Source organism: Lissotriton helveticus, chromosome 7, assembly GCF_964261635.1.
Source record: "Lissotriton helveticus chromosome 7, aLisHel1.1, whole genome shotgun sequence".
Taxonomy (NCBI): domain Eukaryota; kingdom Metazoa; phylum Chordata; class Amphibia; order Caudata; family Salamandridae; genus Lissotriton; species Lissotriton helveticus.
The window spans coordinates 1,252,669,893-1,252,686,278 of NC_136068.1; the positions used below are offsets into that span (position 1 = coordinate 1,252,669,893).

At 47.7% G+C, this 16,386-nt stretch overlaps 1 protein-coding gene across 3 annotated transcripts in view; it reads left to right on the forward strand.

Annotated features, from left to right (window-relative positions):
• The window catches only part of LUC7L3 (LUC7 like 3 pre-mRNA splicing factor), a 381,484-nt gene that overhangs the window by 49,071 nt on the left and 316,027 nt on the right, over positions 1-16,386 (forward strand). The window lies entirely within an intron of this gene.

Below are 16,386 nucleotides of genomic sequence, written 5' to 3' on the forward strand. Positions count from 1 at the left end.
CACATCGGGCTACCAGTCCCTAATATTTTACCAAGTTTCGTGCAAATCCATTCAGCCGTTTTATTATTATTATTTTTTTTTTTTGCCCCGCGGGGCCCTTTTAAAACCTCCACATCAAACCTAGGGGGTCAGCGAGGATCTACTATGCCCCCTTATGGTCATTTGCCCCTTCGCTTTGGCCTCCTCTTGTCTCTCGATCCTACCGAGAGACAAGATGGCGGCCGCTACGGACTGTTTGGAATGTTTACAGACGCCGGAGAACCAATCAGCTTCGCTTCACAAAGCTCCGTTGCGCGAAAAGTACGCGTACTGGAGCGCTGCCCGGTCCGCTGTTACAGATATATATCTTTTTTTAAACGTTAATTTCTCAAAATCCACTGTAGCACATATATTGAGACCTACAAAAGGCACATCGGGCTACCAGTCCCTACAATTTTGCCAAGTTTCGTGCAAATCCATTCAGCCGTTCGGGCTAAAAGTGAGGCCAACCGCCCTATGGAAAACTCAATGTTTAAAACACGTTTTGGGACCCCCCCTTTTTTCTCGACCCCCCCCTGGACGAACCCCCCCCCAATTTTCAGGGGCTGCTCAGAAACAAAATGTGCCATTTTCCTGAAAATTTCAGCCAATTCCGTCCACAAACGCCAAAGTTATTTGACATAGAATTTTCAAAAATCCCATAGAGAAAAAATCCTAACTATATATACCTACTGGCGACCGTCAGTAGGTAATATATATATATATATATATATATATATATATATATATATATATATATATATATATATATATATATATATATATATATATATATATATATATAATTTTTTGTAATTACTTTTCGGAAAGGATTATACCAAATGGTTATCTGTTTACATGTATTTTGTTGGTTCATACTGCGATGCCTTTATTAATAAAAAGTTTTAAATAAAAAAGAAACAAAATATAAAATATTGTTTTTGCCTGTTTTAAATATGTAAAGTTGTGGTCCGCTTCTTCTTCCTCTACTTGACTTGCTTTGTAACGGTTTTAGTTAACCATGCAATAAAGAACGCACGTACATTAACGTAGCTCAGATGGTTAAAGCGGCTGCTGCAGAGCCTGGGCGGCGAGAGGCAGAGGGGTGTGCTCTGTGTTTGGCAGCTGGCGTGCACTGTTTTGGGTTCCGCTCCTCCTCGCCGAGGGCCAGAGGCGTTTGTGTGCAGTGTGCGCTATGTGTCCTCATTCACTCACTGATGCACGGCTCTTTCTCTAAAACCCTATTGCCCGGGAATCTGTGCAACCGGGGAGGGCGGGAGTGGTGACGGGGCCTGTGCTCACACCGGGGCGGGAAGAGCGGCCCCTCCCCGGCCGGGACAGCCCAGTTCCTTAAATTCGCCGGGCCCTCCTTCTGTGAGCAGAACTAGAGCTTCCTATATCGCGCAAACTTAATAAAAGAAGGGGCACTGAAACGATCGCTATTGTAAAAAACCCAAAAAAACACGCCCGTGCGCGCCAATGCGGACATGTGCTTTCAATTATCGCGCCCTGGTCTGGGCATGATAAATAAAACCACATGGGCTTTGGTGCGCGTAACTCACCAATAGGCCATGGGCGGAGCAATGCGCCCGCCTTTGGTCTATTGCGTGCTCTGTTAAAAAAATACACCCAATCAAAGAAGAGCAGACAAAAAACACATGCACAGACCTAAAAAACACTATAATGATGTATGAGCGTTGACCGCGTCATGTCGCTTCTTTTTTATAACTTTACTTTCGCTGTGCAGAAATTTGACAACAGTACGTGAATGCCATGTGTTTTTGAACCCAGGCCATTGTCTATCCAATCTACAGTGGCACTGTAACTGAAAGCTTGCATACCCTTTCCATAGAATGCATTTTCACAAACATAGAACATTAGGAAAGACTCTAGTCTCAATTTTCCTCTCTTCTGTTGTGATGCTCAAAATCAAGATTACAGGTTATGCACCTGAATGATTTCTCTAACTATGCATATTACAATCACTGGCTATCTCTCATTCCAGCGTGCACGCATGCCTTCAGAAGCTTTCTGTACTATAAGGATTCACCAAGCTTCATCAAGTAAGTAGTTTATTTTCATCAATCTTCGACCACGGCCAGGAGCAGCGCATCCACGGAGGTTTGTTCTTCAACTGAAGAAACCGATTGAACCTCAGAAGATGCACACCCCAAGCTCGTGAATATTAGGAAAAAAAAATCTATAAAATTATAACAATAAAAAGATAACTACTTATTTATTTAAATTGTAAAGAACCATTAATTTAAGATAATATGAAAACTGAGAACAGTAATTGGTTGTGGCTTGACTTAAGATGAGCATCTCACCGAGGTATACAAAGAGAAAAATGTCAGAACAAAATGAAGGTGTGCGCATCACCGTAATTGCGCTTGAAAACACGAACTGTGGCCAATAGGATTAAAGGTGTGTGCATCAACGTGATGCACGAATAGTATTTATATAAAGAACAAAGTCCAGGTGAGTGTATCACCGAAGTAACACCCAATGAATTGCTCAGCCGAATGAAATACATAATGGCCGTCCGACGTCCTCACGTTGCGTGAATGCGTCGAAAAGCACGTGGCTTCCTTTCCCAGAATGCGCTGAATCTGCGCGTGAAGATCCTCTGCGCGTGAAACTTAATGCGCACGTACGTAACTAAATTGATGCGTGCCGGGTATGCGTGAGCGGCAGCAACTGACAGCACTGTGCAAAAAAACACCAGAGGGTTAGCGCTTATCTCAGCCTAAATGAAAGAAATTGATCCTACCGGTTCAGTGGCTTCAAATGTTCTCCGACGTCTCCGGCAACTAAAAAACTCCGAAACGGTCATAAATGGTATCTTGAAACTGGCACGTGAAGTTCGAGGAAAAATGTGGCTGAAGAGACTATGATCCCATCCTCGTTGCCAATATGTACTATAAGGATTCATCATAAGACGTCTCTAGCTTCATCAAGTAAGTAGTTTATTTTCATCAATCTTCAACCAGGGCCAGGAGCAACGCATCCACGGAGGATGCTGTCGCGCTGCAGCCCGCCCAAATAAACACAGGACGCAGAGCTCGAGCAGGGTAACCTTCTTTATTACCTGCCAGGCAGTTACTGGCTTACAGCCTACTTACTCCTCCTTTTCCTGTCTACCCCCTTTCCGCTTCCTCCTTGCCTGACCTGTCTCCGTGTGGTCAGGCATGACAACACGACATCTCCCCCTTTTGTACAAAGAAATGATGCTACATTTCTTCGACGAGTCGCCGGGGTTTCCTCACCTGACGTCTGGGGCGAGCCTCTCGGTCTGGCGTTTGGCTGCGTCGATCAGGGCCACTGGTCGTTCTTGGAGATTGATGGTAGTGGACATCGTTGCTATCGCTTTGACTGGCGGGGTCACTTGAAGTTTGACCGGAGGACGTTTCTTGCCTGTTCACAGGATTGTGTCTCTTGAAGTGGGATATGTTCCTCGTTATTTGCTTGTGATCAGCTTTGGCTGTAATCATGGTCCCTTTCCTCTTGCAAACCTGTAGGGGAAGATTCAGGTATCGGCTGTCTGCTTTCGTTCGCCGGTCACCTCTTACTATGACCCAGTCTCCTTCACGGATGTCGGCATCTTTGGCGTGTCGGCGATGATCTGCATACGTCTTCATCTTCTGCTTCTTCTTTCTGTCAATGTCAACCAGCGTGTTGTGGTCAACAGTGATGGTCTGTGGTTGAGCCGTTGTGCCTATCGTGGGTACTCGTGTCCTGGGTGTTCTCCCCAGCATTATTGTGGCCGGGCACTGATTCGTGGTGTTATGGGGAGTGGTCCGGTATGCCCTCAGTACTTCGTTTAAGGTTTGCTGGACGTCTCTGCGTGTCACCTCCGCTTGTTGGATCGCTCTCTTTAGTGTCCCCATGAATCGCTCCACCATGCCGTTGGCTTGTGGCCATAGTGGGGTGATTTTTTGATGTTTAAAGTCAAGATGTTTCGCGAAATCTGCGAACTCATGGCCATTGAACGGGGGTCCGTTGTCGGACTTGACTCTTGAAGGGACGCCCCATGCTGCGAAGATGTCATCCAATATGGGAATGACGGCTGTTGCTCTGGTAGATGGTATCATGTGTGCGAAAGGAAATCTCGAATACTCATCCATGACAACCATGATGTATTGTCCAGATTGTAGTGGTCCAAAGAAGTCAACCGCGATTTGTTGCCACACCCCATCTGGAAGTTCGGACATTTGAAGTGGCGCTGGGGGTTCTTCGCGGCTCACTAGTTGACAAGTCATGCAGTCCTTTAGGGTTGTCTCTACCATTAGATCAAGAGAGGGAAACCAGACTCGTTCTCTCAAGGTCTTCTTTGTGGCGTTCATGCCTCTATGGCCTTCGTGGGCTAGGTTGACAATTCCTTGGCGTAACTTGTGCGGGATCACAATCCCCCCCCCTCTCAGGAGAAGGCCATTGTCACTGATGGACAGGTAATCATGAACGCGTTGAAACGCAGTGAGGTCACGGAGGTGTGTTTCCGAATCAGGAGCTGTGTTCTTGGCATGTCGCCAGGAGTTGGCGCGTACGTGGGTCATGACTGCTTGAATCAGTGGGTCTGAGGCAGATGCTTCTTGGATGGCCTCCAAGGGAACTGCAGGAGGGCACGCAGCATCAATGACGAAATGAATATAGTCGTCGGCTAGCGATTGTGCAGTCGTGACACTCGGCAGGGGGTGTCGAGACATATAGTCCGCTGGGTTCTAAGCCTTGCCTGGTTTGTGGACGATCGTGTACACGTAGTCTTGGAGTCGCAAACCCCACCGCTCGATGCGAGGTGGCATCTTGGCGTTAGGATTGCCAAATATGGTGAGTAGGGCTTGATGGTCAGTGATGATGGTGAAGTGTTTTCCGTACACGAATAGGTGAAAGTGTTCACATGCCCATACTACGGCCAGGCTTTCTTTCTCTGGCTGGGAGTATGCTTTTTCCGTGTCCGTGAGACTGCGACTGGCGTATGCAATGATGTGGCGCTGGTCAGAGTGTTCACGATATTGAGCCAGAATGGCGCCCAGGCCCACCGGGCTGGCGTCGACAGTGATCTCTGTCCTCTTATTCGTGTCAAAGTATGCTAGGTTGATGGCAGAGCCAACCGCTTGTTTGATTTCCGTGAAGGCTCGTGCACATGCTTGTGACCACTCAAAGGGTTGGCCTTGACGTGTTAGTTCTCGAAGCGGGTAACTGATGGTGGCGTAGTCCCGAATGTAGCGCGCGCAGTAGCTCGCCATTCCCAGGAAGGAGCGGAGATCACTCACGTCTCGGGGTGTCGGAGTGTCCGCAAGCGCTGCTACCTTGTCGGGGTCCGGCGTCATACCTTCACTTGAGAATGTGTGTCCATAGAATTTGAGGGTGTTTTTGTGGAACTCGCACTTGTTGGCATTCAGCGTCAGGTTGGTCTTCAATAATGCATGGCATACTCTGTCCAGGGCAGTGTCGTGCTCAACCTGATCCTTGCCAAAAACTAGTAGGTCGTCACTGTAGTTGAATGAGTTCGGGATCCCTTGAATGATCCTTCGGATAGTTTCCTGGAAGTTTAGACGTTTGTAACGGAACAGGCCTTGATGCGTGGTAAACGTTGTGATATATCGTGATTGTTCATGAAGCTCTAACTGGTGGTACCCTTTGTTCAGGTCAAGTTTTGAGAATATTGTGGCACCATTCAGTTTCGTGATCATATCACTTATGTGTGGCCCTGGGTGGCGTTCTCGCTCAATGGCGGTGTTGGGCGCTCTCATGTCCACGCATAGCCTGACTTTGTTGTCTTGTCCTTTCTTTGGGACCACCACGACGGGGGATACCCATGGGGTGGGTCCAGACGTGCGCTCTATGATGTCTGTTTGCAAGAAGTCTTGTAGCTCATCATCAACAGCTTGTTGTAGGTGAAAGGGCACTTTCCTGTGATGCTGGGCAACAGGTGTGATGTTTTCGTTGATATGGAGCTTCACTTTGAAATGATTCAACTTGCCCAAGCCTTTGAAGAGTTTTGGAAATTTGGCCACGATGTCAGGGGCATCTTCAGTCATGTACAACAGCTCTACCAGTTTCAGTCTTTCAGCTGTTGGCAAACTGAGCAGGCAGTGGGCAAAGTCAGGTCCTTCCACTACATGGACATATGCTGGAATTTTCCTATTTTTGAAGGTCAGTGTAGTGTGGAATCGACCAAGACATGGTAATGGTTTCCGGCACATCCACGTGAAGATGCGAACCGCCGCTGGCTCCAGTTTGGGCCGGGTTTTCATCTTGTGGTACTCTAGCGCACAGATGTAATTTAGCGAGGCTCCCGAGTCCAGGACGAACTTCGCTGGGTGGTCCCCTATCATAATGTCTAGTTTTGGGTATCGTTTTAGCCGGTCCGGGTCAGCCACCATGCAAATGTATTCATCACTGTCCTGTGGCACTGTCGTGTGTGACGATGAGTCAACCACCCTGCAGATGTACTCGTCACTGTCTTGTGACACTGTGGTGAGTGACGACGAGCTGCTGGATGAGGATCGGTGAGCTTGGCATGATCTCGTGCTGTGGTGTCGAGGGCGAGGCATACTTGTGGATCTGCTTCGCCGTTGGTGAGAGCGTGTCGAGTGGATACTGGAGCCTGATGAGTCGGATGAATGGCTCGCTCTTCTCGTCACGGCACGTGCATGATGTCGGGTGTCAGATCGTGGAGCGGGAGACTGACGGGTAGATTGTCTTGCTTGACATGCGACCTCAAAGTGATTGTCCTTCCCACAACGGTGACACCGCTGGCCAATGGCTGGGCATTGTCCCGAGTGAGGATAGTCTTGGCCACATCGGTAACATGCGGGTGCAGATCTGGTGGACTTTGTGTGTCGCGATTCACGTCTGGGTGACGTTTTCCGGGGGCTGTGGTGATGCTTGCTTGTCCTATGCGTGCTCATCCCCGGACGGGTGACCTTGCGCGTCTGTACTCGGAGGGCGTGCTCTTTGTGATCGGGCTTGTGTGTTTCTATTCGCTTGGCCTTCTGCTTGGTCGTTGATCCTTGTGAGTTCTTCAATCTGTTCTAAAGTGTATGATTTCTTTAAGAGGCGTCTGCGTAGTGATTCTGAGCGGCAGCCGTCAATGATGCGGAGCTGCAATGCATCTTCCGTTTTGAAGTTTTCGAAATCGCAATGGCGCGTCATTCTCTTGATGCGTGTGATGAAGTCGCCCATTCACTCTCGTTTCTCTTGAGAAGCTAGGTTGAATACGTAGCGTTCATAATCTACGTTACGTTTGTGCAGAAATCGCCTATCAAGGGCAGCCTTCACTTCGTCGTAAGTGGCAGTGGCAGCGTCGGGCATTTCTTTGATTATTTGTGCTATTTCCTGGCCTGCTAAATTTCGCAGTGCAACCAGCTTATGTTTTGAGTCTTGTACCAGGGACCCTTCCATGTAGTCTTCGAAGTCCTTGCTCCAGGTCTTCCAGGCGGGCCCCATGGTGTTACCAGGCGTCAGCACCAGCGGCTGTGGTTGTCGCATGAAGGGTGCTCCTACGGGCGCTGCTTGAGGCATCATCGTTGTGCCGGGTTGCGTTGGTGCGCCTCCGCTTGTGGAGGTGCTCTGAGCGTCGGTGTCAGACATGCTGTCTCTGCACTCTTCAGTAGTGATTTGTAGAGTTGTTCACTTTATTGTATTTTCTTTTGCTTGCTATTGTCGTTCTTTTGCTTGTTGTTGTCTTTCTTTTGCTTGCAGATGAGGTTAGTGGTGGTGTTCCCGCTCTTTTCCACTTGGTTTTGTGGTATGGAGTGGTTGTGCCTGACTCTAAGATGGCCGCCGTAGTCAAAACGTGGGTTTTGTAAGGGCTGGCGCCTGACTTAAAGATGGCCGCCGTGTGAGACGTCGTCTCTTTTGCCCCGGCAGTCTCTGGCATGCATTCGGGCCACACTTCACTTGTCTGGCGGTCGCTTGTATAGCGGGACTCACCCTCGTGGTTCTCTGGTCTTGGAGGGAGTGGGGCGCTCGCGGCGATGCTGTTCTGCAGGGCTCCTCGCGTCTTCTGTCACGCGACCACGCGATGCTGCGCGGGCACTTTCCTAGTGCGTGCTTCTGCAAGCGCTCCTTCGCTCCGCTCCCTTGGATGGCAGCGCGACGTCGGCTGGCCAGGGTAGCGGTGCAGGTGTCGGTTTGTTTTCGCGCTCTTTCTTTGGAGCGGCGCTTCCTTGGAGCTGCGGGCTTGTCGTTGGGGCAGTTTCCTCAGCTGGGCTGCGCGACGTTGTGTGTGGGGTAAGTGGATCCCATCCTCGTCGCCATTGTCGCGCTGCAGCCCGCCCAAATAAACACAGGACGCAGAGCTCGAGCAGGGTAACCTTCTTTATTGAAAAACACAATCTATTGCAGGGCTAGAGGGATGTTTATAGACCAAGCCTAAGTATTATCCCCCGTAGGAATCAACAAACAACTACAAACTTAGGGGTCTAAATGGGGATTCAACCGTAATCCTCTGCTCGTCATCACCTTATCAATAGTACAAGGGTACGAACACAATAATAATACTAACAAACCAGATCACAAGATGTGAAGAACCAGTAACGTGAGTCACCCCTGGTGTAGGATTCCCATCAACAGTCTTGTAATGATCAATATTATCATTTGGTAGTCCTTATCGGGTATTGTGTCTCTAGATCATTGAGACCGGCATACCCAGATAACCAGATACGGGGTAGCGACCCACAATCACTCGGTACTACCACATGGTGTTGATGTGATGGGAAGTGCAGTGTAAACATAAAATATAAGTGGTGATCTTAAAAAAGGATAGGGAACTCAACCCAGAAAGCTTTAATAATTGTTGGCCCCTTCCTTAATAAAAACAAGAACAGTATAATATCGTCATCGCAGTCCAAACAAATAGCTGCGAGGAGACCAACATGTTTCAGCCACTAAGGGATAACTCCTTCGGCTTTCGTCGTAAAGGATATAATGTTCCTTCGACTGTGTCAACTCCTCTCTTCGGCACCTGGTTAATTATGTACCAGGGGGAGGCGCCTCCCCCCGACTCAGTCACGGCCGGAGATACCGACGGACAGAGCGGGGTCTCATATATCCTGAGCCAGGTCCAGGAAGAGGTGAGGTCCACTCCCCGGATACTCTGGTACATAATTAACCAGGTGCCGAAGAGAGGAGTTGACACAGTCGAAGGAACATTATATCCTTTACTGGTTTTCACTTGTGTGTTTTTTCCTAATTTTTCACACTTTATTCACAACCAATGCAGTAGTATTATTATAGAACAGAGACCCTGACGAAAGCCGAAGGAGTTATCCCTTAGTGGCTGAAACATGTTGGTGGTCTCGCAGCTATTTGTTTGGACTGCGATGACGATATTATACTGTTCTTGTTTTTATTAAGGAAGGGGCCAACAATTATTAAAGCTTTCTGGGTTGAGTTCCCTATCCTTTTTTAAGATCACCACTTATATTTTATGTTTACACTGCACTTCCCATCACATCAACACCATGTGGTAGTACCGAGTGATTGTGGGTCGCTACCCCGTATCTGGTTATCTGGGTATGCCGGTCTCAATGATCTAGAGACACAATACCCGATAAGGACTACCAAATGATAATATTGATCATTACAAGACTGTTGATGGGAATCCTACACCAGGGGTGACTCACGTTACTGGTTCTTCACATCTTGTGATCTGGTTTGTTAGTATTATTATTGTGTTCGTACCCTTGTACTATTGATAAGGTGATGACGAGCAGAGGATTACGGTTGAATCCCCATTTAGACCCCTAAGTTTGTAGTTGTTTGTTGTAACCTTCTTTATTACCTGCCAGGCAGTTACTGGCTTACAGCCTACTTACTCCTCCTTTTCCTGTCTACCCCCTTTCCGCTTCCTCCTTGCCTGACCTGTCTCCGTGTGGTCAGGCATGACAACACGACAGATGCGGAGGTACGATCTTCAACTGAAGAAACCGATCGAACCTCAGACGATGCACCCCCCAAGCTTGTGAACATTAGAACATTAGATTGCAAACATTAGAACATTATGTTTATTACTGTGGTGACATGTGTAATTACAAACCCACTACACTTTCCCTCCAAGAAGACTGGCTGCATTGTCTGGACTTCCAGCGCAGACCCCAATATTGCACACCCCCTGCCGCCTAGAAGTAAATTGGATTTCTAGTGGTCCCACAACTGAGTTACACATTCATATCGGTTTAATTTTATTTTGACGTTGTGTGTCATATTAATTCCTGTTTGGTAACAGATTTGTGTTCTGGCTGACACCTGTTCTTTTTAATGCAATCAGTGTGCTTCTGTCTCGCAAATGTTCCTATACTTCCACCATTACCTGTTAGGCTCCCTTAATCACAGACGTCAGTTTCATTCTTGATTACGACTTGAGATTTTTTCAACGTATTTTACACAGCTTTACTTAAATTACACCCTCAAACTGTGGGTGCGGGGGTCCAGTTGCAGCTAACTAATATATACATAGTTTTATTAACTATTCTCTCATGGGAAGAGGTGGCTGTTTTGAGTTGTACAGTGTTTTGTTTTCGGACTTTGTTTTGAATTGTTTTGTTTGGTTCGGGTGCCATCGTAGCGTGTGTGACATTGGGTTACCGACTCAAATTTGAAGCTTTTCGTGCTGAAGTTTGTGTTTTACAAAGGGAGGCAGGGATTCCAGGCTGGTAGTCAATATTGGTGCATCATACTTCAATAGTTTTTCTAACGGTTCTTTTTTCTGCTTATTTAATAAAACACTGCCCGTCTATAGAAATGAAGGGATGGGTAGCACACATGAACCAACTCAAGGTGCGGGCCTGTGGACTCCAGGAGATGCGATCAGGCACATCAACTACCTGGAACTAAAGACTGTGTTCCTCGCCCTGAAAGCCTGCCAGAAACAACTGTACGGGCAAAGAGTGTTGATACAGACCGACAACACCACAGCGATGTTCTACATCAACAAGCACGGAGGAACACAATCAGTTGCACTATCCAACCTAGCGCAGGACATATGGAGATGGACCATCCCATTCAAAATAGACCTCCTAGCTATACACCTACCAGGGAAGGACAATGTGGAGGCAGACTGGCTCAGCAGACAGACATCGGCATCCCACGAGTGGGAGCTCAATGCACAAGAAACACAAATGCAATTTAAGGAGTGGGGGACCCTGACAATAGACCTATTTGCAACACACCAGAATTCAAAATGCTGATACTTCGCCACCAGGGGAAAAATCCCAAGGGAATGCCCTATGGATAAGCTGGTCAAAAACTTTTGCCTACGCTTTCCCCGGATACCACTGATAAACAGGGTATTCAGCAAATGCAGAACCAACAACATGACGCTGATTCTCGTGGCACCACAGTGGGCCAGGCAGTCATGGATCTTGCAAATAGTGGGATGGCGCAGGTACCGCCTCACAATTTCGGGAAAAGAAAGGATTATTCTCCATGCAAAACGGAGAGGTACTCCAGCCAGAGAGCTTCTGCCTAGCGGCATGGCTCCTGAAGACGTAGAGTTTGCACAACTGAAACTGCCAGGGAGCACACCGCGGGTGCTACGAGAGGCAAGAAGACCCACGACACGGAAGTGCCATGTGGCAAAACGGAAAAGATTCAGACAATGGTGTATCAAAGAGAAACTGCACAAGAAGATGACAAGGGAATCAACGGTTCTAAAATATTTAACATACCTACTCAAATCAAACCTAAATTCCACCTCTCTGAGGTTACACCTAGCAGCAATAGTAGCCTACACAAGAGGAGAGACAGGAAAGAGCTTCTTTACTTCACAAGTAGTAAAAAGATTCCTGGAAGGGGCTAAAAGGATAGCACCACTCAAAAGGATGCCACCACCGGCATGGAACCTTAATTTAGTCCTAACAGAGCTTATGAAGGCGCCTTTCGAACCCATTCATAAGGCATCACTACAAATGCTCACAATGAAGACAGCCTTTCTAGTGGCAATCACCTCGCTACGCAGGGTAAGCGAACTGTAAGCGCTAACACTGCATGAACCCTACATTCAAATACACGACGATAGGGTGTCATGAGAACTGACCCACACTTTATGCCAAAGGTGGTGTCAAGGTTTCACATGAACCAGACAATACAAATACCAAGCTTCTTTCAGAAACCATCCACCAGCGCAGAGAGGGCCCTGCACACTCTGGACGCTAGAAGGGCAGTAATGCATTACATGGAAAGAACTAAAGAGCACAGGAAAACAAAGCAGTTCTTTGTGTCCTTCGCAAGCAGTTTCCTGGGTAGACCAGTAACAAAGGGCACCATTGCACGATGGATCGCACAAACAATAAAATTCTGCCACAAGCAGGCAGGTCAAGAACTAACAGAGGGGGCACAAGCCCACTCTACCAGGAAAAAAGGAGCAACAATAGCCTTCCTGGCTAACACATCCATTCAAGACATATGCTTGGCGGCAACATGGACTTCAGTGCACACGTTCACTAAGCACTACTGCATGGATATACAGATGAACAAAGAAGCACAAGTAGGACAGAAAGTGCTTCAACATATATTCAACAACCAACGCTCATCTTCACTCAGCCGCCACAAACATAACAAACCGCTACAAAGTATATGCACAGCATAGTGAATCCAGAAAGATTCACGCTGCAAAACGAATAGTTTCTTACTTGTCGGTGTTGTTTTGCAACTTGGAGATCTTTCTGGATTCACTAGCGAACCCACCCACCTCCGTCAGAAAGATGAGGCAGGAGAAGAAAGTGGAAATACAAGGAATAAAACACAAACAGACACTTTAAGAGACAAAGTGAAAATTTATTTACTTTGAGAAAGAACTGGAAAACATTGCCAAGGATTTACGAACAGAACACAAAACAAGAAAAAAAAGAATCCGAAGATGGCGCCCAAAGGTGGGAGCTTCCGCAGGAAGCGCGCCAACGTCACAGGAAGTACATCATAAGGTGGGACGTAGACGCCCACCTGGGCTACGGGAAAAAAAAGAAAGAAAAGACTGCGATTCCGTACCCAACCACTAGACCCCGGAATAATGCACAGCATAGTGAATCCAGAAAGATCTTCAAGCTGCAAAACAACACCGACAGGTAAGAAACTATTCAATAGCACCTTACTCTCTATTTGTGGTAGTGTCGGCGAGCAGTAAGGCTGTATCAGAGGATAGTGTTAAGCATTTGTTGTACACACTCAATCAGCAAATGATGTCACACACTCAAAGACTGAACTCAGACCAATTTTGTTTGTTTCAAAAATAGTATTAACTTATTTTATTTCTAGAACCAAGCCAGTCACAGGTAAGTGAAATAAATGCGTTGCAAAATATGCAGTTTTTACAAGTGAATGCAAGTTCAAATGCAGTTGTTAGAAATACAGGTAAGTCAAGGTTTTTAAATTACTGTACAGATTACTTTTTATCTACTTTTAGATTACTTTTCTATTCAGTGTGATATGCCTAGATATCACACTGGGACATTTCCTAGAGAAAAGGTAAGTAAAAACAGTTTTGCATATTTGTACTTTTTTAGATTTCCATACAAACCAACTGGACACTTAGAGGTTTTTTCAGAGAAAAAAGAGTTAATAGGTTCCTATGTAGAGAAATTAAGGTAACGGTTACCAGGTAAGTAATCGGTCTTTGGGGTTGAGCTTCTGCGGTTAGAACAAGGGTTCCCCCAGGGTCTAGGATGCCCTTTCGTTACACCCTCAGCGGCACTAGGGCGTCCGGGTGCACGGTGCTGAGTCCCAATGTTATCCAAAGGGGGATAGGGAGCCTCCGGTTGGTGGTTGCTTACGAGCAGACCACTGGGTTGTGGGAGCAAAGCTCCTGGTGTTAGGCTCAGGACAAAGGGGGATCCTGTTTTGCACAAAACGTGCACCCACGGCGGCGGCTGTGTGCAGAGTGCTGTTTTGGCGTCTGGTGCCCTGTTGGTTTCAATGGGGATTCTCTAGTTTCAACAAAGACTGTAAGCTCCGGGACAAAGATCTTCTGGAGGTGTCCACTGGTTAGAGAGGTAAGTTGGGATGCTGGGACACTGTCGGTTTGGCCAACAAATGCCGACGGGCTTCGGTTGCAGGGGTGTCTTTAGGCGCCGGGTTTCTCTTACCAGCTCTTCTCTCCTAGTTGGCTGGGTCCTCCCCCATCTGCAATATTCTGGCGACTGAGAGTTGTGCTCCTCCTTGCCTCCCCCAACTGAGGGGTGGGGTTGGCAAAGGTGGGCACACCTCCCTTCCTCACTTCGTTTTCCCACCGGTGGGGACCAGTTGCTAGAAGCAGAAAAAGACCTAGGGAAGCTCACAAAGGCAGAAAGCCTTTGAAGCTTCCCCTTCGTGGACCCTGCCCATCCTGGGAGAGGAGGCATGGCACCTCGTCCCAGTATGTGCAATGTTTAAGGCCCCTGAGAGCAGCAGGCTCCTGACCCCAGGGTCCAGAAATATGTCTAGTGGTGGTGGCAGCAGGGGAGCAGCCACTCAGCCTGGACACTAGTGTTAGGTTATATTTCAGGGGGGATCTCTAAGATGCCCTCTGTGTGCAATTTTCATTAAATCCAACACTGGCATCAGTGTGGGTTTAATGTGCTGAGAAGTTTTATCCCAACCGTCTCATTTTTTAGTAAAGCCATTATGGTACTGTGGAGTTCGTAATGACAAACTCCCAGCACCATAAACTCTTAATGGCATTACTGCACTTACAAGGTCTAAGAATTGGCTTAGGCACTTTAGGGGTACAGGGCTCGTGCTCCGGTGCCCTCACCACTGGTATAGTGCACCTAGATTGAGGGGTGGCTGATCTATGCCAGGGTAGTGGGTTTTAGGCATAATAATAAAATAAATTTATAAAGCGCATGGTTACGCCATCTCGGCGTGTCCCCGCGCTGCAGTGAGAGAGGAGGAGGCAGCTGCGGGATTAACTTGAGAACAAATAGGTTATAAGCGCCTTTCTGGACTTAACTTCAGAGGTCTCCATCCGGAGTTTTAACGGGAATTTATTCCAGTTCTGAGCTGCCAGGAACCGGAAGGATCTGCCTCCCATTCTGGCTTTCTTCACCTTCGGTACTTTTAACAAGCCAGTCCCACTTGATCTCAGGGACCTACCTGGCACATAGCTGGTGACAGATCCCTCAGATAAGCGGGACCGGATCCCTTGGTGATGCGATGGCAGGTACAAAGTGCCTTAAGCATTACTCTTTTCCTTACTGGGAGCCAGTGCAAGGTATCCAGGGCTCTTTTAGAGGCAGCCCTCATAGGCTGCATGAGAACCAGCCGTGCAGCGGCATTCTGCATAACCTGCAGTCTACCATGACATTTAGCAGTAGCACCCAGATAGAGTATGTTGCCATATTCTTGGCGAGATGTTATAAGGGCGTCTTTCTTGCCTCTATCGGAAGGAGATCCATCGTTTTGCGTAGATTTTTTAAGACTCCAAAACATTTCCCCACTACGCGCCTGGAGTGCACTTCATAGGGAAGAGTGGGCTCGAGCCATACCCCAAGATTTTTCGCCTGGGTACATGGTATAGGTGTCGGGCCCAAACTTGGAGGCCACGAAGCCGATGTCCAACCTGCCGGATCACCCCCTACCACAAGCACCTCTGTCTTGTTGCCATGAAGTTTCAGGCAGTTCTTAGCCATCCAGGAGGCAAGCTCCTGCATGCATGCCCTGAAATTAGAGGCATGGCACACAGGGATGAGTGCCATGGCGACTCATCATTTTGTTCTGCACCAAAACGCGCGGCCTGCAGAGGCAGTGTGTGAGTGTAATAGTACAGGGACTCCAAGGGTGGCACAATAAATGCTGCGACCCTTATAGGCCTTCCCTGGTCACAGTGCCCTAGGTACCTGTGGTACCATTTACCGGGGGCAGGCCTGTGGCCAGAGAGTGCCAATTGGGTTTGGTCTTCAATGCAGTTTTAGGGAAAGAACATAGGCCCTGGGTACCTGATTGGCAGGAGCCCAAGGCACACTCAGTCAAAGTACATCAGCACTTCAGCAAACAGTAGTGGCAACCATGCAGAAAGCGGGCACTTTCTCACAGACTGGCAAGGCGGTTAGTTTGCCTACATTCGTCTCATTCCCTGATGATGCAGACTCAGTTACCTGGTCACCCTACACACGCCTACCCTGGTCATTCCCAGAGAAGCTCCTCATGCCGGACATCTGGAGACATTACCCATTGGCCGCACTGGGTCCACGCAAGGTCGAGGCCCACCTGGATTACTCATTGTATTCATTCATTTATGGCCCCAAAGACAGAGGTTCACATTCCTTACCAAAAAAGGATCACTTGCGCTATTTTATGGCATTCAATGAATTGTATAAAAACCCATGGCAAATCGATTGTAAGTTGACAGTCCTCAGGACCTATGCCTGTAACTGTTCTCCAGGCTGCAAT